Raw genomic sequence first — 27,727 nt, forward strand, 5'->3', positions numbered from 1 at the left:
GATTTCTGAACAGAAAACTATTTCTAAACCTGTCTTTTCCTGAAGAAAATATCAGTGACTCTAAGAACTCAATTTCCTTTAAATTCTCCTGCCAGAGCTGTGATTTAAGTTTCCCATTTTCTTCTTTCCCAACAAAGTAAGCAGGACAACTGCTTTCCTTGCAAAACCAGAATAATTAGGTGTATATATGTCTATATAGGTATGCATATGTAAATGTATATATATTCTTAAAACAAAGGTGTTGGTTACCTACTAACATCCTGGACTTTATCACAGCAGTCCAGTTGTTCATATCTGTAAATAAGTCTCAAGGCTGTGGATTTGGAGAATTCCAAATCTCTTGTGAAATCTTTTGAAGAACAGAGAACGTGTTGCTAGTACGAGAAAAGCCCTTTCCTCTCACTCAACCACCAGTTGTATATGTCTGCCCATAATTCTAATAAAAGAAGGAAAACATGAGTGACTATTTTTTCTAGTAACGATATTATTATGATCATTTTCCAACTCCATAATCTCCATTTCCCTTTATAGTCTCAGCACTGCAAGTAGGATTCATTTGATGTGTTATGTACACTGACCCAGCATAAAAATAATCAAAGTGCAGAGTTTAACCTTTAATCTCTTTTTTGATCAGAAAATGCTACATTTTCCTCCCCCTCCTTCAGAAAAGGATCTTCATTCAAACTATGATAAGAACTTTTAATTAAAATATTTACATTACAGTTTTTAAGGATAGCTTATTTTGATTTCATTTTAGAAAATTGTTACCTCCTATTTTTATCCCTGAGGGGAAAAAAGTCTATTACAACTTTTGTAAATTTATTTTTATTCCGGAGTATTACTGCAGAAGTGTCAAAATAATTAGGCCAAGTGGTAGCAATAAGCCCAACAGAAATAAACAACTCATCTTGTGATTTGCCATAAGATATTTCAACTGCAGTTTGCAGTTTAAAATTTGTTAAATTTATGCCAGCTAGTTTAATAAATTGAAAACAAGAACATTTTTAATTTTATGTAATACATGCATACCGATTTTTGTCTTTATTTAAGAAGATGTCAAATCACTAGCTTCATCCTCCCTCCTGCCCTTTCCTAAAACAGCTGAGGAGGAAATCTGTCTAACCTCAGTGTCCTCAGAAAGCTAAACAGAACAAAAGATGTTGGAATCACTACAAATTTGCAATTACCCTGGCCATAAGGCCAATTTTTATTAATCAGAGAGGGTAATACTATCAGCTAGTGTAAATCATAGAGTTTCATTGGCATGTAAAACATGTTTTTTAGAAGATAATTCTTCATGTTCCCACCATTTACTGTTAACAAACTACCTCAAATGTCTTTTATATAAATACATGTAGTCATATACACATCCATATACATACAAATATGTGTTTGGCTCACATTTTTTTTTTAAATGTCATAACATTTAAGGAACATAAACCACAGTAAGGAAGGCTATAGTTATGCCTCCACTTCTCTGCGAGGTACCAATATTAAAGAAATTGCATCAGACTCTACTATCAAACTGTGTTCAAACACTAGAGAGATACTGGGAATGCCATCTTCCTTGAAGAAGCAATCCTGAAATTCCCTCCCAAACTGGATGAAGAACGGGACAAACATAGCCAAGTAAAGACTGGTGTGGGATTAAGCCTTCTCAAGACCATGACATGAATCCAAACAATTACTGGTAATTGATTTGCATCCACATTCTTCCTGTTGGTATTGGTAATGGTGTTGAATTGATGTTTGAGTGGGGAGGGGGGGTGACACTGGGAATAGAAGACTTAGAAAGGTGAAATATTTAAATTGTGTTAAAGCCGGCATAGAAGGCTAGATTTGATATTTTTGTCTATCATCCAGTTGTGCAAAGAGATCATACAGACACTTTAGATAGATAGAAAGCAACAAGTAAGAGGTAGAAAGCAACAAGTAGATCACAATAAAGTAACAGGACAAAATTGTTAGAAGTTTTGGAAATGTCCTGTAATCTCCCAATTTAATGCTAAATGTAAACAAATATTGAGTTTTGGAAGAGTTTTCCTTACTTTAAAGGAAAATATGCTACTCTCTTATGAAAATATAAGCTGATTTGCAAATTGGAACAGATAATACAGTCCCTATGACATGAAATAAAAATGTATGAATAATTTCTTTTTCTAGTTATTTCTCAGAGGCCTCATCTGTATGACCTGTTCCAGATTTTTGCTTTCTACAGTAGGCATTTTACTTTTTCTCCCAATCTCCTCACGACTCTTAGTGTTACTGATCATGAAGTGATTAGTTCAACTTGTAAAAATATATCAGAGCAGTAGGACTTTCACAGTTGGAGCTTATATCCTCTGGTCTTGAGACACACAGGTTTCTGATCTGACAGTCTGAATTAGAGAAAAAACCTCTTTCCCCACCTTCTTTACAATCTGTTTCCTACTCACACATAAATTTATATTTCTTTGCTCCTGATGAAACTAGGAAAAAAAAAAAAGGCAAAAATACCTCCAGTTGCATGGAACTTGTTCTATATGTCTTGTACTACGGGATTTTTTTGACATGTTCTCTAATTGGAATTAATCAATAAAACAACATTTTCCTGTAAATGGTAATTTATCTGGAACACTTCAGGCATACTTGAGACCTTGAATAAATAATACATACAAATAATCATAGCATTAAGAAGAAATAATGTTTAATCACAGAAGAAATTAAATTTTAAGTATTTTTCTCACAGTTTTATTTTTAATTACTGTCACTAGAAGTGACAAACCTGATTAAAAATCTAAATAGATTTTGAAGAGCTTAGAGTGTTCCGCAGCCTACATTATCCTTAATTTTCCCATTATACTTAGAAGAACTTCTGAATTCAGAGTATTTTGGAAAACATGGCCTCCTCTTTCTGGAATCATGAGGGGAGGCATTCAGAAACACCTACGATCTAGTTAACATCTCTCAAAAAAAGCCAAAGGGAGATGGACTAAAAACTGCCCTACTTATGAATCCCCACAAAAAGACTGATGGATCAACGTAAGCCCTATAAAAGGCTTATTAAATCTGGTGAGAAAACTGCTGAGACACAATGACTGGAGGCTGTTTGAGAATACAAGGGAAGTACCATTCATGGTTCCTCTTTTTTCCAACTGCTTCCTAGGCATCTGCTTTTGCCCATGTGAGCATCAGGATGAAGGTTGAACTGGGTTCCCTGAGCTGCCTGATCCCTCTCTCCATTCAGCAGCGGTTCAGCAGGTAAGGAAATTCTTGAATATGCAGCCACAGTTTGAAACCTGTGTGCCAGCCCAGAGAACTGCTATATCCACAGGAGTGAGCAGTAAACAGCACACCACAGATTTATTATTGCAGGTTTCCTAATGCCTGAGAACTCTGCAAGGTGTTCTCAAAGGCTTTGCACAATTTTTTCTTTTTATGGAACTCTATGCTTGGCAAGGGCTTGTGGTGCAACAGAAACGGGGGAAAATCAGGCCTTCAAGAAATAGTTATAACTCCTGGAACAAAAGAGAAAACTCTTCAAGTGTTTTGAGATAACCACTGCTTTCATGGGCATGGATGGAACATTGTGTATTTCAGGTGTAAATTTGATAAGGGACGCTTGTTCTTCTGAGTCAAACTGCCTCAAAGAGGACAGTGAGGCATCAGATATGATCTAACCAAGATCTAACAGTCAAATAAATGATAACAGTAATAAAATCATAATAGGAGATTATTAATAAATAATAGGCTCACAGTTTAATTTTGAAATTGTTTTTCATTCTGTAAAATGACAAGCCACAAATATAATATCATAGAGTCAGGCTGGAATTAGATTGCCCTGGGGAGAGTTTCTGTCTCTTAGATGAAAATAAAGATTTTCCAGTGTTTCATTTTGATACAGGCAATCCAGGAGAAGGACAAAAGTGGCATATTAGTCACTCTGAATCCATGCAAACATAAGATTTGTTTTATTTGAGGAATGGACAAAAGTGCAGAACTGTCCTTATGTCAAGCAAACTAGCTCACTAGCTTCTAAACAGGACAAACAGGTGTGTTTCCTGCAACTCCACAGCATATATTTGTTGTATTATTATCATTATCATTATAGTTTTCATTATCATTATCATTGTCATAGCAACTTAAAGCCCTAATCCTGAAAGAGTACCTCACTTCTCAAGGTGATATGGAAAGATGACCTTATCAAAAGAGTCCTGCCATAACTATTCATTGCAATTGTAGCTCATTTCTAATTGCTACCAGCTACTCTCTAGTACAGAAATAATGACCATCCACAGTATGGGACACAGCAGATTTAACTTGTTAGTGTTTCAATTAGTAAGTACTGTTGCATGGAATTTCTAGCTAAGTGATGTCTGTAAATCAGGTTGTGTGGAAACTGATTTCTCAGATTTAAACGTCTTTTAATTCCTGTTCATAATTTGGGCAATGGTTATTATAAGTATCATCAATCACAAGGTGAAAGATCATGGAGCAAAACCGCATTGCTTGTATATTTTATATATCATATATTTTCTAATACACAATAACATGTACAGTGTTATACAGACTTTTCATGTTCTTTGTTCTATCTGCTCTGCCACAGTCATTCCTTTCCAAGATAGGCGGATTATTATTGACTATATCCTAAAAAGGCATTACTGGTTCAGATAACAGGATTCAAAGATGGCTGATTATTGGAGGGGTATGTTGTTAAAGTGAATATACCTAAGCTCTTTGCATGTATATTTACAAAAGAAAGTAAATCTCTGCAGAAATTATTGATCCAATTCAGTAATTACAAACTTTGGTTGACCTAATAAAGACATTTCTTTTGTATATGAACTGTAAATGCATAAAACTACATTTATACCCCAAAATGTAATGTTAAGCACATAAAAGAAAGCTGTACAAGCCAGACGCTAAGCTTAGATAGATGGGAAGATAAATTTGAGGATGTTACGTTGATGTTACGTTTGGAGAGGTGGGAGACTGAAGAAAGATGAGGAAAGGAAAACAATAGAGGGTTGGGCACAATTTTTTCATAGCAAATTCCTGAAGTTAAACTTTCAACTGCTTAAAAAAGAGACCAGCTTTTCCAGAAGGATGAACATACAGTGGCATCCACCAAAAATATTACAACAATTTATTTAGGTGCTGAACTTGGGCATGCAAGCAGCTTTCAAATGTCTATCATGTAGGAATTTGGGAGAGAAAGGAGAATGTTTATATTTCACCAAAATATTTTTGGAAGTTTTTAGGATAATCTCTTATCCTGCTGAGATCAGAATGGTAGCAAGAACATAATGAGGACTTCAAAAAAGAAGGACTTCCTTTTCAAACAACTGACTGTGAGGTTTCACTGATAACATAGGGGTAGCAATATACAAGACTGGTGCCATTTCATCCCAGGAAGAAAGAAAAAAAAAGATAAGAAATATTTCCATGCAAAGTTCTCTTCAGAATTTTCATTTTCAGACAACTGATAGATTTAATATTTATTTATACTTCATACATCTTAACTGAATACCAAGGTATTTCATGGAAATTAAACCAACAATGTCTGGTGCAACAGTTAAAATCAGTAACATGCTTACAGCTCTGTTATTAGTTCCACAATAAAACTCAGTGATCACTGAACAGATACAATAATTAGACTTCAAATATCCACATTTACATATGTATAAACCTGGAAAATTCTTTGTCAGTGGAATAAAGATTACTGCATCCATTTAAAGTAGATGTAGACTGGTATCAAGCTGGAAAACCTTGTGGGCAAAATGTATTTATGACAAAGTAGTGCAAGATAATTATGATTTACTGTGAACTAATCTAACAGCTGCTAAAACTCTCCAGTGCAATTTTGATCTTTGTTTATGGTCAAATCAATGGGTTTACACCTTAGTTTTGAAGGACTTTACGAACTTGGCAGACTCCAAGCATGATTCACCTGCTCTGCAGGAATAGTAAATTCCTCATTTGACTTCAAAGCCATTTGGAGAATCAATTATTGTTCTTTTCTCAAAATAGCTTTCCTTAAATTGGCAATTCAATTTACAGTCATTTCAGGTCATAATAGAATTGTGACATGCTAGAAACTGTGAGATAACTAGTTTCAGAAATTTAAATTGCTACTTTGAGGTATTTTTGTGTTCATTTTTAGCTCTATAATATGCGTGCATTACATGAAAAAGGTACTGCTGTTGAAATATGTTTTAAAACTGTCATCAAGCTTGTCCCCTTTTGGTTTGAGGATTGTGAACCAGACCATAGAGTATTTTCTTACAGCTCTTCCACCTTAATTCTTGTTACATCTGCAATATTTAATCTAGACTAGAAGCTTGCATTCTAAAGTGGAAAAAGTAGTCAAACATTGTCCTCCTTCCTCTTTATCAATGTTTCCCAGCAGCACTAATGTGACATAGTGCGGCACATTATGCAAATATGTCCATTTATTTTCATAGTCCCTTCACACTTTACAAACTCTTATGAATCCTCTACTGACTTATCAGTGAATAACTGATTCACTTAATAGTTCATTAGCAAAATAAAATTGTAGTCTCATTTAGAGCAACATGTACATTTAAAATCACAAGAAAAAAGCAGAACTTCTTTGCATATAAAAATGTATAGCATAAACACCAGAAATAGCCAAGATGTTATATTTGAACTGATTTATTCTCTGAAGAGTTCTGGTAGTCAAATTATAAGATTAAAACATACTTTTTTGGGTATCCAGGTTGGTAACACTTATATGTTTTTATTTTTATCTATTTACATTTTAATTATAACTTTAATTATCTTTAGGAGACTTCTATATTTTTACCTTTAACTGTGGAACAAAACATGTATTTAATTTTATTGATATTAATCTTATATTTCTGCTGACACATACTGGAAACTCAGCTTTCAACCCCCTTTTTTTTAATTTCATCTCAGAAATTCAAATCACCCTTGATACATGAATATTTATTCAAGTATTCCAAAGCTCATCCAAAAAATGCATTTGATAGAGTATAACTATCAAACTGGAACCTAGCATGACACAAACTTCCATTAACATGCCAAACCTCAAGAGAAGTGAAGTTGAAGCATTCTGTTCGTATATCATGCCAGAAAAATACCACATATCATCAGTACAGTTTTTTCACATTACTTGTAGAAAAACTCTTCTCCTTTTCACTTCTTTCTATATCGTGAAACTCAGGTGGTGAACAGGTTTAGTAGGGTGAGGATTTATTTTGCTAACTGCTGAAAAACTCATGAGCTAGAGAAGAGATATTTAATTCATTACTCTTACAGTCTGCCTGCCAGCTGGTTACAGCCAGGCATATCTTAGAGCAGAGTTGAGGCTGCTCTACTGTTTAAGACAAAAGCCCCAGGCTGACCCAGGAAACAGAAGACAGAAAAACAGATTTGCTCCGTACAGATGCTCTAAGGTATACTCCATACAGCTGAGAAGTTATCTCATACCTTAAGCAGAATGTTTCAAGTTCCTTCAGGCCATTGAACTTGGATTTTAGAGACGGCTGCAAATTCAAAAGGCTGCACTCATTGGATACATAGAGAAATTTTAACTCACATGTCCAGGGACTGAGTCCTACTGAAAAGTCCATTTCCTTATGTGATATATGTAAATTTATCTCCTTTTTTATATAAAAAATTTCAATAGATGTGACTCACTTCTGGGTCTTGATTAAAATCTTACAATGGTGATCTACCTTTTGGGGATGATAACAGATCCCCAGCTTCGGTGCTGGGATTTCAGGTACTGAAGGTTACAGGAGTATGAGTGAAAGTGATCTACCCCTATTAGAATCCAACTACTAATGATTAGATCCCATTCCTCTTTAAAACAATTTTCTCTATGGGTATCTGCTGCAGAAACCTGCTGTAAAGTAGAAATAGAAATACATCAGTATATATAAGCAGGACTACAAGACAGATTTCTGTGTTTATTTCTCATTGTGACACTGGAGTGAATGGTGACCTTACAAGAACACAGACAGATGGATATATATGAATTCCTTACCTTGGCTGTCAATGAATAATGGCAGGAAACAGCAATCTAAAACTTCACCCACAAAGAATGAAATGTTGAATGCTATTTATTTGAGTGAAATATAAAACGATATGAAATTTTAAATCTTTCCTGCCTCATTTTTGAAGGAATATATCCTATTTACAGAAGGTCATAGAGGAAAATTAGACTGCACTATTTTTTTTTTTTAAATAGCTCTTTAATTCCAGAAGGAATTGTAGCATTGAAATGGATATTTAATCAACAGCAGTGTGGTTCATTTCAAAAATGTACTTTAATTTTCCACAGACAGGGAAAGGTTGGAGGGGATTTTAGGCAGCATGAATAATTTTGTCCATGCCTCCACTCAGCTTCTTTCCGACTTACACTCTAAGATCAAAAAAAAGCAAAAAAAAAAGCGCTACATAGTCACCATCCAGAAAGTCATTTCACTGTAATGTGTATCAATTTTCTCAACAGGGCTCTAACAGAAAATTTGGTTGAACAATAGCTTTAAGAAGTAGTTTTTAAAACAACACTTCTCATAAACGATGTGGTTCCAGTGAAAAAAAATATCTTGACTAGGCTGTAATGTATACCTCTCAATGAGCATTAAATAAAGTGCTTTTTCTTTCTTTCTTTCTTTTTTTTCTTTTTTCTTCCCCCGGGAAAGTATTCTCTAATCTGTTCAAGGTTTAAAGTTAGGTCTTGTTCAGATTAGTAATTAAACATTTAAAAATACATTTTCATTTGTACTGCGGTTAACCAAATTACAGAACGGATAAAGATTAAAGACTGTACTCAGACCACCTATTATGACTCTAATATACAGTGAACCTAGGCACTGTATTGCTTCTATCCATTAACCATACAGAAGGTATGGCCGACTTGACAGAAAACAGGACAAATTAGTCATCAGTTTCTTGACCTTAGAAGGTACAGTGGATGCTTAAGCCTGCTTTACATTCCCTAGCAGGTAGTTTGAATATAATCTTAAATTACTACTGTCATTTTATGTTGCAGATATAGCTCATGTTAAATGTACTTCATGGTTCAAGGTTAATTTTTCATGTTACTGCTTGGAGAGTTCTGACATGAAATTCTATTCCCCCTAATGTAAATGAGCTTTGCCATTGAATTAAATGGAGCTAGGAAGTCACCTCAGGTATAGGGGTCCATCACTAACTGATATTAAAACTGTTTAGACAAACATTTTGGGGGATTTGTTTATGCAAATGTTGCGCTGATACAGGGTGCTTATTTTAACCACCAGAAAATATGTATGAGTATTTTTCTCCTTCTATTTCTGAAAATCTGTAGTTCTTTAAAAATTGATCTGTGTTACAAAATGAAACATATAGCATGCTTTTGAAACATATATTAGAATTTCTCACTCTGCAGACTTTGTAAGTCGCTTCAATGTAATCTTGTGTTTAACATTGGAATAATTTGAAATAGATTACAGAGTAATGAAGAACCACACAGGTACTAGAAAATCAAATATAATCACCTGTGATTGTGTTCCCAGTTAGCACTGAGGTCTTGATGCCCTTTTCCTTTTGCAAGGTTATAGGAGATGAAACATAGGAAAGATGAAGGGCCAAAGGTGAAAAGTAGTGACTTTCCTGACAAGATCCCTCTTCCTTTTATCTGGAAAGACTCCTTCCTTGTCTCACTTTGGACAACAGTATTCTTGTATCTGGACTAAGCACCTCAGAGAGAACAGATTCGTTTTCTCTGTTTTTTTGTTTTGTTTTTTTCTTTGTTTTCCCTTAACGATATTATCTACCTGTCTTCTATCTGCAGTTCAGCCTGTGTTCAGCACTTCAAGTTTCTAATTTCAAGCAGCCAAGTGGAAAAAAAACCCTAGGAAATTATAGTAATTGTGCTTGCTTGTCTGGGATAGAGAGAGGCACAACTAACTCACAATAACAGAGGCAAGGAATATTTCCACTCTTCCTTCTTACCTGCATATTATACAGATTTTTATAACAGCTATGTCACAAATGCTCGAAACTTTTGTCTTAGACCATGTATTGAGGCTTTTGTTCCTAGTTAATGGCTAAAATTTTGAAGGCCTAGTCTTGTGCTGGTCATTTTGATTTAATATTTTTCATTGTAAATCTTGGAATCCAAAGTATATGTTCCATTATAGCTATCACTGAGCTTTGAGCGTTGATAAAGTTTTTCATTCTACTTTAATTTTCCAAAAACCTATGACGTAATAGCCAAATTTTGTATGGAAAGAATATGCCACACAAATATTAATTCGGGAATTTCCTGTCTTAATTACAAGGGGTTTTGGTACTAGATCATCATCAGGCTTTTTTTAAAGGAAATATTTCTAAAAAGTAAAGATTTGAGACTTGAAAACTGTGTTCTCAACCTCTAGTCTTAATTGCCAGTCAGGTCATTTATTTATTTATTTTATTCTTTTTGCAGGAAGGCTTTCTCCTGCTGTCTTGCACAACCTTGGACATATGGAGTAAAAGTACTTTCATGGCACCACTTCAAACAGTAAAATGAGCAGATTGTTTATTGTTATTCATACTGACGTCACAAAAAACAGTTACCCCATGCTTTGTCCTATTTGTCCTCCTGCATTTCCAAAAGAAAAATGTCAAGTTTTTTGATCTGTGATAAGCTTAGGGAAAATACTCATTGACAACCCTGCATACAGCTGAAATGGTTTCTGATGGCTTCATAAGAGTGGAGACTAAAATGTTTCTTTTCTAGTAGGAGTTTATTTTTTATTGCAGTGAATGTACTGATAATTCTTTGGATAACAATATTTACAAATGTTCAAATGAATATTCCAAAGCTGCCTTTCAAAAGAAGACAATAGTCAGGTTTTGGGAGCCAAGCCTTAGATTAACATACTTGGTGGCTGCGAGGTAAAATGTTTTCAGCCTTAAGGGAAAAAAACAATCTTGACAGTATATGTAAAATGAAATAAGATGTCCATAAATTGTTGGTGTTACTTTGTTTAACACTTTTGTGAAGATGGATATTTTAACTACACTTTTAACATTCAAAATTTGATCCCCAGTGGCTCTTTTTAAATCATGGGAGTAAGTAAAAGCATACATATCTATGATATGCTGAAATCCGTTGAAAAAATTACAGTATCTGTAACAGAAATTTTATGATTTGGTATTATATAATGAGTCTAAAGCCTAAAAAACTGAGAATACTTTATAATATTATTTAATGACCCAGTCTGTAGTTGTTCATGAAATCTCAAAATCACAGAATCACAGAATCACAGAATCACTAAGGTTGGAAAAGACCTGTAAGATCATCAAGCCCAACCATTACCAAAAAAAACCAAAAAAAACCCAAAAAAAACCACACCACAACAAACAACAACAACAAAAAACCCACCCACACCACACAACACCATGCCCATCAAGCCACGTCCCACAATGCCACGTCCACACGCTCCTTGAATACCTCCAGGGAGGGTGACTCCACTACCTCCCTGGGCAGTCTATTCCATTGCTTCACCACTCTCTCAGTAAAGAAATTTTTCCTAATATCCAGTCTGTATCTCCCCTGGAGCACCTTGAGGCCATTTCCTCGTGTCCTGTCACTCATCACTTGGGAGAAGAGGCCAACACCAACCTCTCTGCAACCCCCTTTCAGGTAGTTGTAGAGAGCGATAAGGTCTCCCCTCAGTCTCCTCTTCTCCAGACTGAACAACCCCAGTTCCCTCAGCCGCTCCTCATAAGACTTGTGCTCCAGACCCCTGACCAGCTTCGTCGCCCTTCTCTGGACACACTCCAGAACCTCTATGTCTTTCTTGTAGTGAGTTAAAAATTGTTGTAAGTGCTTCAAAAACGTATTTTAAACATAAAATGATGCATCCATTCTTAATAAAACAAGATCATTAGATGCTAATCCTATTAAAGCACAAGGGGCACGCCATTTCCAGATCTGTTATCCTGGCTCTTCCTGTAGCATAACTGAAAGACCTCAAGTAACCTGATATGGGCAATAATGAATTTGACTGGGTAAGACTGATCTTTAGTCCTATCTAGAAGGAAATAATCTTCCGAGATTTTTAGAAGAATGGGTTATATGTCTTTAAACAAGGGCAATCTGTATGCTGAAACTCACAAATCTGGTTTAAATGGGCTAAGCCCAGGGTGATTTTTTTCTTCCAGCCTGAGTAGAACACTTAGCCACACTATTTATCTTGGATGCCTAGTGAATGTTGCAATAATGGTTTAAAACATATCCCCAATATTTTTCCCTCTGTTTGTCAATTGATCACCTCAACAGCTGACTTGACAGAAGTGCTGCATACTCTTCACAGCATAGAAAAGTCCAGTGTTTTAGCATAAACCCAACTTCATCCAGTGAAAATAATACATTGTATCTCTCTTTCCTGGTAAATATGCCTGAGAATAGACTCTTCAACTCATAGGTGATTCCTTTTTTTCAGATTCTGTTTGACCAAATTTTGCAGTGCTATCACTTGAACTCTTCAGTGTTCGAGTAGAAATTCAGCTTCTCAAACTTCCAAATATTTCAACATCACATCAGGTAACTTCCAAGAATTTAGCATAATAGAAAATTTGCTAAAAACATAAATCTGTGTATTGAATCCTAAAAGGCCCCTAAAAATTTATCTGTATTAATTGGCCACTAAGCACACAGAGTCATATTTAAATTACATATATGTAACTCTCCATGCTTTTGAAAGTTAAGACACTGAGCTTGACTGGTTATGATTAGTCAGGTGAATTTACAATCATGAAAGCATTGTCTTACATGTAAGTAAAAGCTTCCGAACTTTCCCAGGGACTGCCATCTCCTATTTTAGATATTTCTCAAAATTATAACTGAACTGTCCTGTGCTATTCTGATCACACATACAACTAAAATACATATTTGTTCTCTACTGTTTTAATTCTTTCATTTAGGCTAAAGAAGTAGATTGTATCTGTTCAAGATAAACTGCAGCTTATCAATAGTTTGTTTCTTTGTTTTAACAATGAGTAATTATTATATTTTTTTTTAGTATTAGGGAGATATCTAATTTGTAGTGACACCAAGGCCTCTCTGTACTGTCTGGATCTGAGAGCATCCCATGGCTCACTGTCACCCCAGCTCAGGAATGGTGACCCTAGTGAGACCTTTGAGAGCTTTTCTCTGGGTGCTGAAATGACTATAGTTTTGTTTGTGTGGTACCCAATTAGAAGCCTAAACCTGTAAGTTCCTCTGCCTTGCAGCTTCTGAAGTAGTTGTCTCTTAGCTTGCACACAATGCCACACTTGATTGCACAGACACAACTTAGGAGAGATGGTCTTCATGTCAATGTGACTGCAGTAACATCCCAAACAACATACATGCATTAAAAGTGCCAATCAATCAACACTGAGCACCTCATATAAAATGGGGAGCCAAAAGACAAGTTTCCATGCAGATTAAACCCTGAAACTTGAAAACAAGAGTGTCATCACTAGTGTCTCATCATAAGAAATTTCTTCTTTTTGTCCAATCTAAATCTACTCTCTTTCAGTTTAAATCCATTGCCCCTTGTCCTGTCACTTACAGGCCTTGGTACAAAGTCTCTCTCCATCTTTCTTATAAGCCTCCTTTAAGTATTGAAAGACCACAATAAGGTCTTCCTGGAGCCTTCTCTTAGCTAGACTGAACAACCTCAACTCTCTCAGCCTTTCTTCATGGGAGAGGTGTTCCAGCCCTCCTCTGGACCCACTCACTTAAAGGTTTTAAAAAAATCACATAGCTCTTTCCATAAACATTGTGGAACCATGAAATGTGTAAAATTCCTGTTACCTGAAAATAAAATATCGAGGGAGACAAGCAAAGAGTGAAGCAGACCATTCACAGTACTGAAAAATTTCTTCTGATAGACAAAGAAAATATAATTTTGAGTTTCAGCATTATTAGCCTCTTTAATAGAAAGAAAACTACCACTGTTTCCTTTTGTGCCTTTTATTCACAACTAATGGGAAATTACATGAATAGGATGCCTACAGAAAAATGTAAACTGTTGTTTGGACTTCATGCATATCCTGTATACATAGCAGAATTTTCTCCTCTAATTAATGCTTCAATAACAAGGGAAAATATGTTATTTGAGCTCTTCATATTATTTGCCATCTACACACCAAGTTATATTTCTCCACATCACTTCTGAGTTAAAAATTCTGAACTGCATGACCCAGGGTGCTGTACAGATCTTTTCAAGCACCTATATGCTCATTGTGTGACATGGGTAGTTTCTGCTGGGGAAAAAAGGAAAGAGAAAAAGAAAAGATATTGTGTGTCTACTCATGACTCCTGGAAGATGATGTACCTACCAAGACTACTTTAGGCTGTTCATTTTGCTTGATAATATTTGAACATGCAGGTATAATAGAAACTATAATACATGTCTGTACTATCCCCTATATTGTGTCTTATAATATTGTGTCATGTCTTCTGTGTGTATATGTTAAATATAGCACTTTCTTCCTTTACCCACTCAATTAGTCAAACCAAAAAATTAACATTTGTTTAGAAACCAAGTCTGTTTTCTCAAAATAGGCTCTGCCTATTTTGTTTTAAATCATACTAAAATTCTTGTGAAAACAACCCTAATTCTAGTTAATATCTGAAAGAAGAGGAAAAAAAAGAGCCCAAGTCCACTCAGGAAATTCTTCAGACACTTGCTTTTACTGCAAATTTCTTCATGTGGCAACCTCACTGATAAGGAACACTCTTTTTTAGAAGTATCCTGAGGGGACCATCATTGGTAATGTAGTGAATTTCACAGCTGCTTATAAGGAAGCAGTGAGCATCACTACAGTCTATGCTGTCCTTGTGTTCAAATTGGAAAATATTACAGTCGCCTTTTCTCCTGGAAATCAAATTAGAACCATGACCTTTAACGAGATGCTCAGAGAAAGCATTGGTAAATACACAGGTTATGTTTCAGGACATCACAGCTGGTCACTGATTGGAAGTTGGTCCAGGCTAGTAGTCACTGCAAGTCATTATCTGTGATGGCAAGTTGGTGTTTTCAGCTCTGCTGGACACCTTCTTTGACCAGAAAACTGATGCTAAACTCAGAATTAACAGATAATTTCAGATTAGACAAACCAAAATACACTACATTCTCTTTTTCATTTAAAGTGCTTTTGAAGTAGGATGTGGACATAATGGTAGGTGAACATAACTCAAATCAAATCACGGGGAATTTGTCTCTTATCTATATACCTTTTTGCTCAGTACTCCAGCATATGTTTATTATTTTTATACTCTGTTAAGAAGAAAAGGGGAAAAAATCATAGAAAATCTGAGGAAATTAAAGAATTCAGTCCAAAAGGAAGTAAGAGAGAATGGATGGAAATAAGAGGGAAAACCTTCAATTTACAGAAGGCTTTCAATACCTTCCACCCTCTCTTACATCATTAATTTTATATAAGCTTTTCTTATAAACCCAAGACATTGGTGACCTTATTTTCAGTAAAATCTTTGCTTCCTGGGTAATATGCTCTGACTCTCATAAATCAGGATTATCTTGTGATCCTCCAAGCGCATTTTCAATGATTTTCAGTATGCAGTGCAACTTATCACTTATGAGATTTTAAATCATAATATATAATTGCCAAGTACAAAGCAGTCTGCAATTTTTTTTGACTCTTTAGGTGGAATAGACATGATACTGACATTAGAGCTATGAAAATATGGAATTCTACATCTCATTCAATCTTCATAATATAACAAATAAATCCATTTTGATTTCCTGTGTGAGCTGAAGTGTGAGACAACAGAGACCTTACTTCCTTTCTACACAAGATCACTATGTGATAAGAAAAGTAATTTATATGCATAAATCAAATTGAAGTTTTTGTTTGCAAGAAAAGCCTTTTTTACTTATAGGATAGTGTTTTCAAAGAATGTATTTGCATAAAAATTGCATGTGTATGCATCTTTGTTATGGGTATTTTGCTGCTGACTGCAGAAGGAGCCAGCTTGAGAACACTGGGTTTAACAGGATTTAACTTTTTTTTTTTCTTTCTTTTTCTTTCTTTTTTCTTTTTTCTTTTTTTTTTAATGTATTACTTTTTTTTTCTTACTACAAGGGAATTTAATTTGGTTATTTTTTGTTGTCCTACTTATTGTAATCATTCTGTGCCTTTTGGAATGATGCACCATTAATATGAAGAATATCTTTTTTACAGAAAAAGCAGATTGTGAAAACCCAGTATAAATTCTTTCTATAGGATTCCCAATTTAGACACGGACCCTCAGAGCCACACCTATCAAACAGCTTTTCTATTTTATACGTTGATTATTTATATTATGACAGCTTTAGTATATTTGTTAGCAACACATGGCAAGGGATATTACAAGTTTTTGGTAAAATTACATGTGTATAATAGGGTATGAATATTCTGTCAGATAAAAAACATGGTGTTCATTGCCTTTTAGCTTTCACTATAGTCATTTAGGTAGGTTCTTGCTTAAAAAAAATCCTTATGTTGCCATACAGTCTGTGCAGTCCCTTTAGATTTTTCACAGGAACAACACAGAACTGCAGGGTCATTCATACGGAATGCATTAATAATCAAGCTCACAGACAGCAACAGTTGGAGAGAAAATTGCTGGGCAAAAAGTTCCTGATTCAGAAGTTTTTATTTCTCTGCAAGTGAACTGCAGAAAAAAAAGTTGGTCTTCATACTAAACTGGAGAATAGTGTTTTCCACTGGTGTTCTCAAGCAGGAGGTACTGTGTAATAGAGTATGGGATGTCGTCCTTTCTGGTGGCCTTTCTTGAAGCTGAAGAATGGTCTCAAACAATATTACATCTTAGGGACCTCTTGCTGCAAATCCAATTGCTGCTTCTTTTCTAACCCTGGAGGATCACTTGTAACACTTACCTGTGTATTTCTTAATGGAATTGAGGGCCTCTTTATACAGATTGTGAATGACTCCTCATTTGTACCAATTGCACAACTGCCTTCTTTTCACCTCAGTTGTGTACCTGCATTTGATATTTTGAAAAAAAGTGGAAATAAGACTTCATCAATTACTAAAATAATAGGCAGGTATAGTCTAACTAGTTAAATCAGGTTTTCAATAAATATGGTTTCTTATTGTCATAAAGATTGATGGAAAGTTAGAATCCAGCTATGTGACTTTTTCCAAAATAACAACAATTAACATCAAATGATTTTAGAAATGTAATAATATTTCTTCACTATCAGATGTGATTTTACTCAAGCAATATGAAAATGTATCTCTTCTTGAGTCACATATCAAGTTTATGAGAATTCTGTATGGGAACAGCAATTAAGTTCAACTCGATAAAAATGTTTTTAAAAGGATGGAGAAACCAATAGTTTTCTTGGAGCTGCAGAAACAAGAATCTGTTCATTTGAGGAAGTAAAGAGTTTCCCAGGTTCTCAGATTTTCTTGTATCTGGACATTTAGAGATAATTTAAGTTCTATCTAGGATTTGCTACTAATTTCAATAGGGAGGAGTTCTTGGCATACCCCAGGAATCAGATTCTATACAGAAGGCCTGAACCCCATATATGCTACTGTCACTGTGTGATTCCCTGAGAGTATAAAGCATCCTTAAGCAGGAGTCAGTTAAACTGCCCTTTGATAAGATTATGACAGTAGAATATGCATTAGATAAATTACATAAGAGTTCTAGAAATTTAAGAGGCTTTTTATTTGTTTATTTTTAGTTACAGCAGCGTAGGAACTCCCCTTTACTCCAATATCAGTTTCCTGGTTTAAAAATGTTGATCGAGGGCACCCCAGACTGGAAAATGGACATTAAATTTGAGCAGAAACTGATAATCAGTTCTTTCAAGGTTATTTATCTGATAGTAACATACATGATGTATACCATGCATTTGTTCTATAGTCTGTATTTAGAACCATTTTGGGGTAACACTGATATTTTATCATATATCAGTACACTGTAAATGGTCTTGGGCACTTTCTTTTCTTGGACCCTCAAACAAAATAGGTCAATGACTGCATTAAGTTCTCATATATTACTTGCCGAACTCTACAACCTTGATTTCTTTTGCCTCATTTTACAACCGCTTATTTCTTTAACTTCAGATTTTCTAAAGCACTCTTGGGATTAAGAGAATTTTTTTGTAAGATTTATTAGTTAATAAACATAATTTGAAGCTGTGGAGGCATTTTTTTTTCCCCCCTCAGTTCTTATCTTTTGTTTTGTCCCTTGAATCCCAGCTGTAATTTGAACTTAGAATTCAGTGAAGAAGTACCATAGAAAGTAAACTTATCCAAGTACAAGTTTATAAAATAATTCAGTATTCACATATTCACCTGGATTGATTTCTTATCAACCTTTATTGATTCTGGTTCTCTTTTCCACTTCACTAGTCATCCTCATGAAAATTGTCTAACACAGTTACCAAAGTCTTCAGAAGAATACATGTTTTTACAGAACTTAGCATTGAACCACGTTAACAATACTTTGGAAGAACAATGTTTTGAAGGTATCATACCTTTTGAATCTTCTTTTCCCAGATCCATTGCTTGGCTTTGTACGTCAGGGAGGGTTTTGATTGTATAGAGCTCAACAATTGTGATGACAGGGTTGAATGCTTATGGGTAAGGATGAGGGGGAAGGCTAACAAGGCGGATATCCTGCTGGGGGTCTGTTATAAACCACCCAACCAGGATGAAGAAGCCAATGAAGCATTCTACAAGGGACTGGCAGAAGTCTCACAGTCACAAGCCCTTGTTCTTGTGGGGGAGTTCAACTTACCGGACATCTGCTGGAAATATAACGCAGCAGAGAGGAAACAGTCTCAGAGGTTCCTGGAGTGTATGGAAGATTACTTCTTGACACAGCTGGTAAGGAGGCCTACCAGGGGCGGTGCCCTGCTTGCCCTGCTGTTTACAAACAGAGAGGGTCTGGTGGGAGAAGTGAAGGTCGGAAGCCGTCTTAGGCTTAGCGACCATGAAATGATAGAATTCTCAATTCTTGGTGAAGTAAGGAGGGGGGTCAGCAAAATCACTACCATGGACTTCCAGAGGGCAGACTTCGGCCTCTTCAGGGCACTGGTTGTGAGGGTCCCCTGGGAGACGGTCCTGAAGGGCAAACTGGTTCAGGAAGGCTGGGCCTTCTTCAAGAAGGAAATCTTGAAGGCGCGGGAGCAGGCAGTCCCCATGTGCCGTAAGAAGAGCCGCCGGGGAAGACGACTGGCCTGGCTGAACAAGGGGCTTTTTTGCTGGCATTTAGGAAAAAAAGGAGAGTTTATGACCTTTGGAAGATGGCACAGGCAACTGAAGAAGAGTACAAGGATCTTGTTAGGTCATGCAGAGAGGGAATTAGGAAGGCAAAAGCCCACCTAGAGCTCAATCTGGCCACGTTCATAAGGGATAACAAAAAATGTTTTTACAAATACTTTAACAACAAAAAGAGAGCCAAGGAGAATCTCCACCTTTTACTGGATGCGGGGGGTGGGGGGGGGCGGAACATCGTCACCAAGGATGAGGAAAAGGCTGAGGTACTTAATGCCTTCTTTGCCTCAGTCTTTAATAGCCAGACCAGATATCCTCAGGGAATCCAGCTCCCTGAGCTGGAAGACAAGGATGGAGAGCAAAAGAAACTCCCCATGATCCAGAAGGAAGCAGTTAACGACCTGCTATGCCACCTGGACTCTCACAAGTCTATGGAACCTCATAGCATCCACCCAAGGGTGCTGAGGGAGCTGGCGGAGGAGCTTGCCAAGCCACTCTCCATCATTTATCAACAGTCCTGGTTAACAGGGGAGGTCCTAGATGACTGGAGGCTTGCCAACGTGACGCCTATCTACAAGAAGGGCTGGAAGGAGGATCCGGGGAACTACAAGCCTGTCAGCCTGACCTTGGTGCCAGCGAAGATTATGGAGAGGTTCATCTTGAGGGTGCTCACAGGGCACGTGCAGGACAACCAAGGGATCAGGCCCAGCCAGCATGGGTTCATGAAAGGCAGGTCCTGCTTGACCAACTTGATCTCCTTCTATGACCAGGTGACCCACCTAGTGGATGAGGGAAAGGCTGTCAATGTTGTCTACCTGGACTTTAGTAAAGCCTTCGACAGTGTCCCCCACGGTATTCTCCTGGAGAAATGGTGGCTCATGGCATAGACAGGTGCACTCTTCGCTGGGTAAAAAACTGGCTGGACGGCCGAGCCCAGAGAGTTGTGGTGAATGGAGTGAAATCCAGTTGGTGGACGGTCACAAGCAGTGTCCCCCAGGGCTCAGTTTTGGAACCGGTCTTGCTTAATATCTTTATTGATGATCTGGATGAGGGGATTGAGTGCACCCTCAGTAAGTTTGCAGATGACACCAAGGTGGGAGGGAGTGTTGATCTGCTCGAGGGTCGGAAGGTTCTGCAGAGGGATCTGGACAGGCTGGATGGATGGGCCAAGGCCAATTGTATGAGGTTCAACAAGGCCAAGTGCCGGGTCCTGCACTTTGGCCACAACAACCCCATGCAAAAATACAGGCTTGGGGATGAGTGGCTGGAAAGCTGCTGGGTGGAAAAGGACCTGGTGGTGTTGGTCGACAGCTGGCTGAAGATGAGCCAGCAGTGTGCCCAGGTGGCCAAGAAGGCCAACAGCATCCTGGCCTGTATCAGAAATAGTGTGGCCAGCAGGAGGAGGGAGGTGATCGTGCCCCTGTACTCGGTGCTGGTGAGGCCGCACCTCAAATACTGTGTTCAGTTTTGGGCCCCTCGCTGCAAGAAGGACATTGAGGTGCTGGAGCATGTCCAGAGAAGGGAGACGAAGCTGGTGAGGGGTCTGGAGCACAAGTCTTATGAGGAGCGGCTGAGGGAGCTGGGGTTGTTCAGTCTGCAGAAGAGGAGGCTGAGGGGAGACCTCATCGCTCTCTACAACTACCTGAAAGGGGGTTGCAGAGAGGTGGGTGTTGGCCTCTTCTCCCAAGTGACGCATGACAGGAGACGAGGAAATGGCCTCAAGTTGCGCCAGGGGAGGTTCAGGCTGCATATTAGGAAATATTTCTTTACTGAGAGACTGGTGAAGCATTGGAAGAGGCTGCCCAGGGAGGTGGTGGAGTCACCCTCCCTGGAGGTATTCAAGGAGCGTGTGGACGTGGCGTTGTGGGACATGGTTTAATGGGCATGGTAGTGTTTTTTGGTTGATGGTTGGGCTTGATGATCTTACAGGTCTTTTCCAACCTTAATGATTCTGTGATTCTCTGAATAGTATTGAGTACATTGGGAAAGTCTACACAGTTGACATCTGAATAACCCGTACACCGGCCACCCCATGCCTTTCTTTTTGATGCAGGTGAAGTAGAGCTCTGCCTGATGACAACCTCTAGTCTCCCATGCATGGGTTGTCCTCTCCAAATATGAATAAGTGAGAATAATATACAGAAAGTCTTTGTATTTACATATTTCTTTCTCATCATAACCATTTTCCCGACACCATAACAATAAGAAATTTTATTGACAAAGGCAAAACTTATAGGTTCATTATGCCCACACAGCCACTCACTCTACTCAATGAAATGTTTGTGACAGTGGCAGCTTTGGATGGTCAAGCAGGTATAAAATCAGCTGGAATGAGTTCAAGCTACAAAGATGAAGACAGTTTCAAATAGTCAAAGAGTGGGATTCTAGGATAGTCTCTGAAATGAGAAGGTGGAAAAATACTATTAGAGAGGACCTGAATAAATTCTGGCTAAGTTGGTGATAGTTAAGGACCAGGCTCAGGATGGTTTTTCTACCATTTAATATTTGAAAATTAACTAGGTATTGAAAATCTGACTGAATTTCATGTGAATCTACAGTTGAACACTTGGCTCATTGATTAGACTGGGATAATCTACCTCTTATTTACTTAATTTAAATGCATAAAGTTCATCACATCAGCCTAAGTGATGGAGGATGGTTTTCTCAGTTGTGTTCAGTTCCTTACACTGTTTAAAAATACAGACTAAGTTCTCAGCATCAGTGCTTACCAGATAGTTGACAGGGTGCATTAAAAGAAAGTGGAAAGTTATGGAAATTATTATATTTCCATTTATGCTGGGAAATATAGAGTGTAGCCTGTGACATTGCTCCTCACACAGGGTGGGGGGAAGTGCTGTCTGTGTACAGCTGGCCTTTGTAAAGCTCCAGAGATTTAATATATGAGCCTAAGCGTGATGAAATGTGACTAAATAATTTGTTCTGAAAATACAATAGAAATTTGAAATTTCATGCAACTGCCCTGAAATATTGTATTACCAGTATATTAAGTATTCCAATAACTTCTGCTATTCCTGGAAATTCCTATCTAGTCTATATATGATAGGGCATTAAGGCTTTAGAAATTTCAACCTAATAGAAACCTCTATATTTCTTTATATAAAATGTGTTCTACTCATTAATAACCTTGTAATACCTTCAGAGGTTCAGTCCTACAATCCTGATGTCAAAAGCCCTGCTAAAATCAAGAAGAAAATGGAACCAAAAATCATATTGACTATAAGAAAGAACTGCAAGTGTATACAGGACTTACGGGGTTTTCTAAGCTCTGTATAGATGAACTAATAATAGAAAATGCAAAACCTCCTGAGGACTGTTGGAAGGTCATTAAATGTAACTGCTTTATAAACGATATTCCTGGGTTGCCAGTTCAGACTATTTCTGTTAGTTTGTCTGAAGTGTGGGTCTATTATTGTTTAATTTTGTATATCTGGAGTCTAATATGTAAGGAGAGCTCATTTCTCCATATCATCTTCTCTGTTTAACTGTGATTTCATCATTCTAAGGGAAATCATTGCATACCTAGGCCCATTTAAAACCTTTTGTGTTTTAATTGCCTTCCTGATTTTGTCCTGATAGTCTGATACTTTCTCTCTTTTCTCCTATTCAAAAGGAACAGCTCAAGGATTTTTGTAAACATGACACCAAAATAGGAAGGAAGGGAAAAGAAAACAAATAATTTCTATTTCATCAGGAGAAGAAGCCAAGACAGAGGTGGGAATTGACAGGGAAAGGCTGTTGCCTAAAATTCCACATCTGACACTTCCTCCAAAGACAAGCAGTCCCTGCACAAGCAGCCAAAATTGGGTCACTGCCATTAGAAAATGGAGAGGTAACCTTAGCAACTTCTTTATTTATGATTATATTTTTGGAGATTAAAACTGACTCTCTCAGCCCAAGGGTTATAAGGGTTAGAGAATAAGGTGAAAATAGATCAGAAAAGTGTCGTCTTGGAAAAAGCCTCGTAATGTTCCAAGCTAAAGTGGAAACAATTGGTATCAGGCTATTGCGATAGGGTTTATAAAGCTTTCTTCTTTTTCTTTGCCGTCTTCTTCTTCTAACTGGGAGACTCTCAAGAAAGCTATTAAAATGAGGATATGGATTAAAACTGGAGAAAGAATACTGACAAAAAATTGAAAGAATGTTCCAGAAGAATTTTTTTTAAGTTACTTTAAGAAGTAGATTGCAATGCAAACGTGAGCTTTTGTACATTATGCATTATGACCATTATCTGGGTTAACACAAATTATTCTGCTTCCTCTAAAGAAAAAGTAGGCCAAAATGTCAGTTTTGGAAGAATATTAAGTGAGTTTGGTACAGCATATAAATTCTGGGCTGTAACTTGCAACAGCTGTAACAGCTGGGCTGCTGCTGCTATAGTTTTTAACGTTTTCGGGAAATGTAGTACAGGAATTTGGGCATCTTTATTCTGCTTTGTAATATTTAATTTCTACAAAGTCTTTAGAAGTATTATCTAAACTGAATCATAGTACTGGCCAACAGGAAATGTATGTCAGAAATCATACCAGTCAAGTGCCTCTCTCCACTCTAGATTCAAAACTGAGTTCTTGCCTAAGACCAATCACTTCTACCCCTTTCAGAAAGAGTTGGCTCAGGTTGTTATTTTAAACATGACATTGGTCAAGCTGTTGTACACTTTTTGCATTATTTTGAAATTACAGAATCAGAGAAGATTTGAAATTGGCAGGGACCCCTGCAGATTGTCTAGTCCAGCCCACCTGCTCAAAGCAGGATGAGTTACAGCAGGTTGCACAGGGCCGTGTCTAGTCAAGTTTTGAGTATCTCCAGGGATGGAGACTCCGCAACCTTTCCAGGCAACCTATTCTAGTATTTGATTACCTTCACAGTAAAAGTGTTTTCTTATGTTTAAATCATGTATTTCACTTCTGTGCTCATTGTCTCTTGTCCATTCACCGGGCATCACTAAGAAGAGTCTGGCTCCATTTTCTTTGATCCATCTCAAGCATTGACAGCCATTGGCGCATTGACAGTCTTATCAATCAGCCTCCCTGAGCTTTATCTTCTCCAGGCTTAACAAGCATTCAGCTATTATGTAGGAGACCATAAAATAAATTTTGCAGACAGTAGACTAGATAATTTTGGGTGTGCAGGAAGCAAGAGAGACCACAGGTCAGAGCAGAGAACAGCAGGCACAGCCAGTTCTGAAGGCCAGACACAATGTCGTGGGTAGAACAGTAAGCTAGGAATAAAGTTGTGGGTTTCAGGCTTCATTTTCAGTAGCCTGGAAGTTGTTTTTAACTGAACAAATAAAAGGTTCTGTGAGCAATCAGGACTTAATTGGACTTGACCTTTTATTGTGTCTGTTATTCAATCCATATATAACTCTTTTTCCTTACAGCTAGAAGTGATTTAACAAGAATATTCTTGTGCTGATGACAAAATGTCCCTCTAGTAATAATCTCCCACCTAAATTGTTCATGTTTGCTTTAGAGAAAAAGATACAAATATCAAATAAATATTGTGCTTCAGAGAGAGATAGGAAAAAATTGTGAGGGGATGAAACTTCTTTTCTGCATATTTATATAGCTTGTAAGGTTTTAACACTGAGCAAAATCAAAAGATTTTTTTCTGCAGTTGCGTGAAAACAATAGATCATGCTGCCTAGTTTTCTGCATTTGTAAGAAATTCTTTATATTAAGAGATTATTTATATGATCACCAGTGAGCTCTAGTTAAACTTTAAAAAATTTGAACAATAATTCACATGCTCCTTCACTTCTACCCTCTCTCCCAGCTATTAATAAGCTGATGATCATATATGTTAATAATGCAATCTACTTAAGGAATTACAGAAAGTAGCTAGAAAAGAAAAATCAGTCAATTTAGGCCAAAAAACTCACACAAATAACAGAATTGTAGCTAAATGATCAAGCCAATGGTTTCCAACAGACTTATAAAACAGACACTTTCATTTTGTTGTTTAAACTATAACCATACTTCAAATGATTAAAGCATGGAGCAAAGAAGACAGATGGAATCTCTGTTTGTCACTCATTTTATCCTGATTTGTAATAGCTACCAGCCAGATTAAATAAAACTCTGGCTCTCATATTGTGGAAACTGGCACAAAGTTGAACAAACTCACTCCACCTTCAAGTTCCATCAACCTTGTGGACTTAGCATGAGCTTCCACAACGCAGAAACCAGACTGAGTTTTTGTTGAAATTAGCCTGGAGATATTATCTTTATTAGATTTTTTGCAATCATGCTGTTATCGTTTCATAAATCCTGTGGCTAACAATAGAAGACTAATTTTTTTGCAGTTTCCTATTATATAGAAATCCTCAAACTCTGAGCAATGATTTGTCTCCATTGACATTCAGACCCAGGATTGAACTCTTTTGAAACTTTTTAAATAGACTTACTGCTTTTTTTTTTCCTTTTTAAATGACTTGCTTATGTATCTTGCATATTGGTTATATAATACCAGTCTTTCTATACAATCTTTTTTTTTTTTTTTAGTAAATTGCTAACATCTCATTTTTCTCTAAAAAGTGAATTAATGCAGGAATCTAGCTTTAAAGTCCCTGACCAATAAAATATGCAAGTGAATTACCTCATAATGAGGCAAAAAATTATTAAGTACCAGAGAAAGAATTCAGAAGAGAAAGCAGAATGAATGTCTTTGACTACCTGACTTTATGGAATAAAAATTACAGGTCACAATTAAATAAAAATGAGTTCTGAGATGAATGAGTCACAAACGTGCCAGGAAATTTTCTGTGAGCATCAGCACTGGGAATTTAGGGCTAGAATTGCATAGCTGCAGAATATGGATACCTCCGGTTTCATTTCCTAAAATACATCTCTGAAAGGGCAAAAGCAATTTCTGTTTGTATTATTATAGTAGCATTAAAAAACCTGACATGCTTAGGCAATAATATTTGTGAATAATAGAAAACAGCATGAGATTATTCAGTTATTATAAAGAGACAAAGATGGAGGAAAAAAATTTAAATAATTTCTAACACAGATTAACTTCAAGGGACATTGCCTCGGGTGAAACACCTTATGTACCACTTACCAACTAGAGTCTGTCTCATAGGAAGCTGTCGTGGTTTAACCCTAGCCAGCAACTAAGCACCACACAGCTGGTCACTCACTCACCCCAGATGGGATGGGGGAGAGAATCGGAAGGCTAAGAGTGAGAAAACTCATGGGTTGAGATAAAGACAGTTTAATAGGTAAAGCAAAAGCTGCGCAGGCAAGCAAAGCAAAACAAGGAATTCATTCACTACTTCCCATTGGCAGGCAGGTGTTCAGCCATCTCCAGGAAAGCAGGGCTCCATCACGCGTAACGGTTACTGGGGAAGACAAACGCCATCACTCCAAACATCCCCCCCTTCCTTCTTCTTCTCCCAGCTGAGCATGACATTGTATGGTATGGAATAGCCCTTTGGTCAGATGGGGTCAGCTGTCCCAGCTGTGTCCCCTCCCAACTTCTTCACAGAATCACAGAATCACTAAGGTTGAAAAGACCTATAAGATCATCAAGTCCAACCATCAACTACCACCACCATGCCCATTAAACCATGTCCCACAATGCCTCATCCACATGTTCCATGAACACCTCCAGTGAGGGTGACTCCACCACTTCCCTGGGCAGCCTGTTCCAATGCTTCGCCACTCTCTCAGTAAAGAAATATTTCCTAATATCCAGCCTGAACCTCTCCTGGAGCAACTTGAGGCCATTTCCTCTTGTCCTGTTCTTGTGCACCTCCAGCCTACTTGCTGGTGGGGAGGTGTGAGGAGCAGAAAAGGCCTTGACTCTGTGCAAGCACTGCTCAGCAATAACAAAAACATTTCTGTATTATCAACACTGTTTCCAGCACAAATCCAAAACATAGCCCCATGCTAGGTACTATGAAGAAAATTAACTCTGTCCCAGACAAAACCAGGACAGAAGGATGCTACTAGTCACTGCCCAATGAATGTCTCTAATGAGATGTTTAAAATTTTCTGCAAATTGAGAAATCCCGTCTAGGAAAAGCAGTGGGTGAGAGTAACAGTTCTATTTCTATTCTTCCAAGCCACTGATGGCCATGGACTGTGGCATCCATTTTCAGATTAAAACATCTAAAAATACTTGTTTGTATGTGAACATCAGTATGTGAACTAAGTATCAGAGTTTCTCATATAGTCAAGAAAGATTTAGTTAACACAGCTGATAGGCCCTGCAGAATGACTCCACAGGCAAAAGAAAACTTCATAAAGGGTTGCACCAATGACCCACCTATTCCAGTGCTCTGTCTTTGATGGTAGCACTAGTGCAGGCTAGTAGGGGAGTGTGGCACATTCTGAAGCATAGGAGTCTGGCTGCTTTTTCCTTGAAGTCCATTGCTTTCCTATTCCCCATACTTTGCTATTTTTGTGTTAGGGTTACTAGAGGGTACATCCCTGTCTAGTCTTTTGGTATC

The sequence above is a fragment of the Gavia stellata genome, chromosome 4 (assembly GCF_030936135.1).
Source record: "Gavia stellata isolate bGavSte3 chromosome 4, bGavSte3.hap2, whole genome shotgun sequence".
Lineage (NCBI taxonomy): Eukaryota > Metazoa > Chordata > Aves > Gaviiformes > Gaviidae > Gavia > Gavia stellata.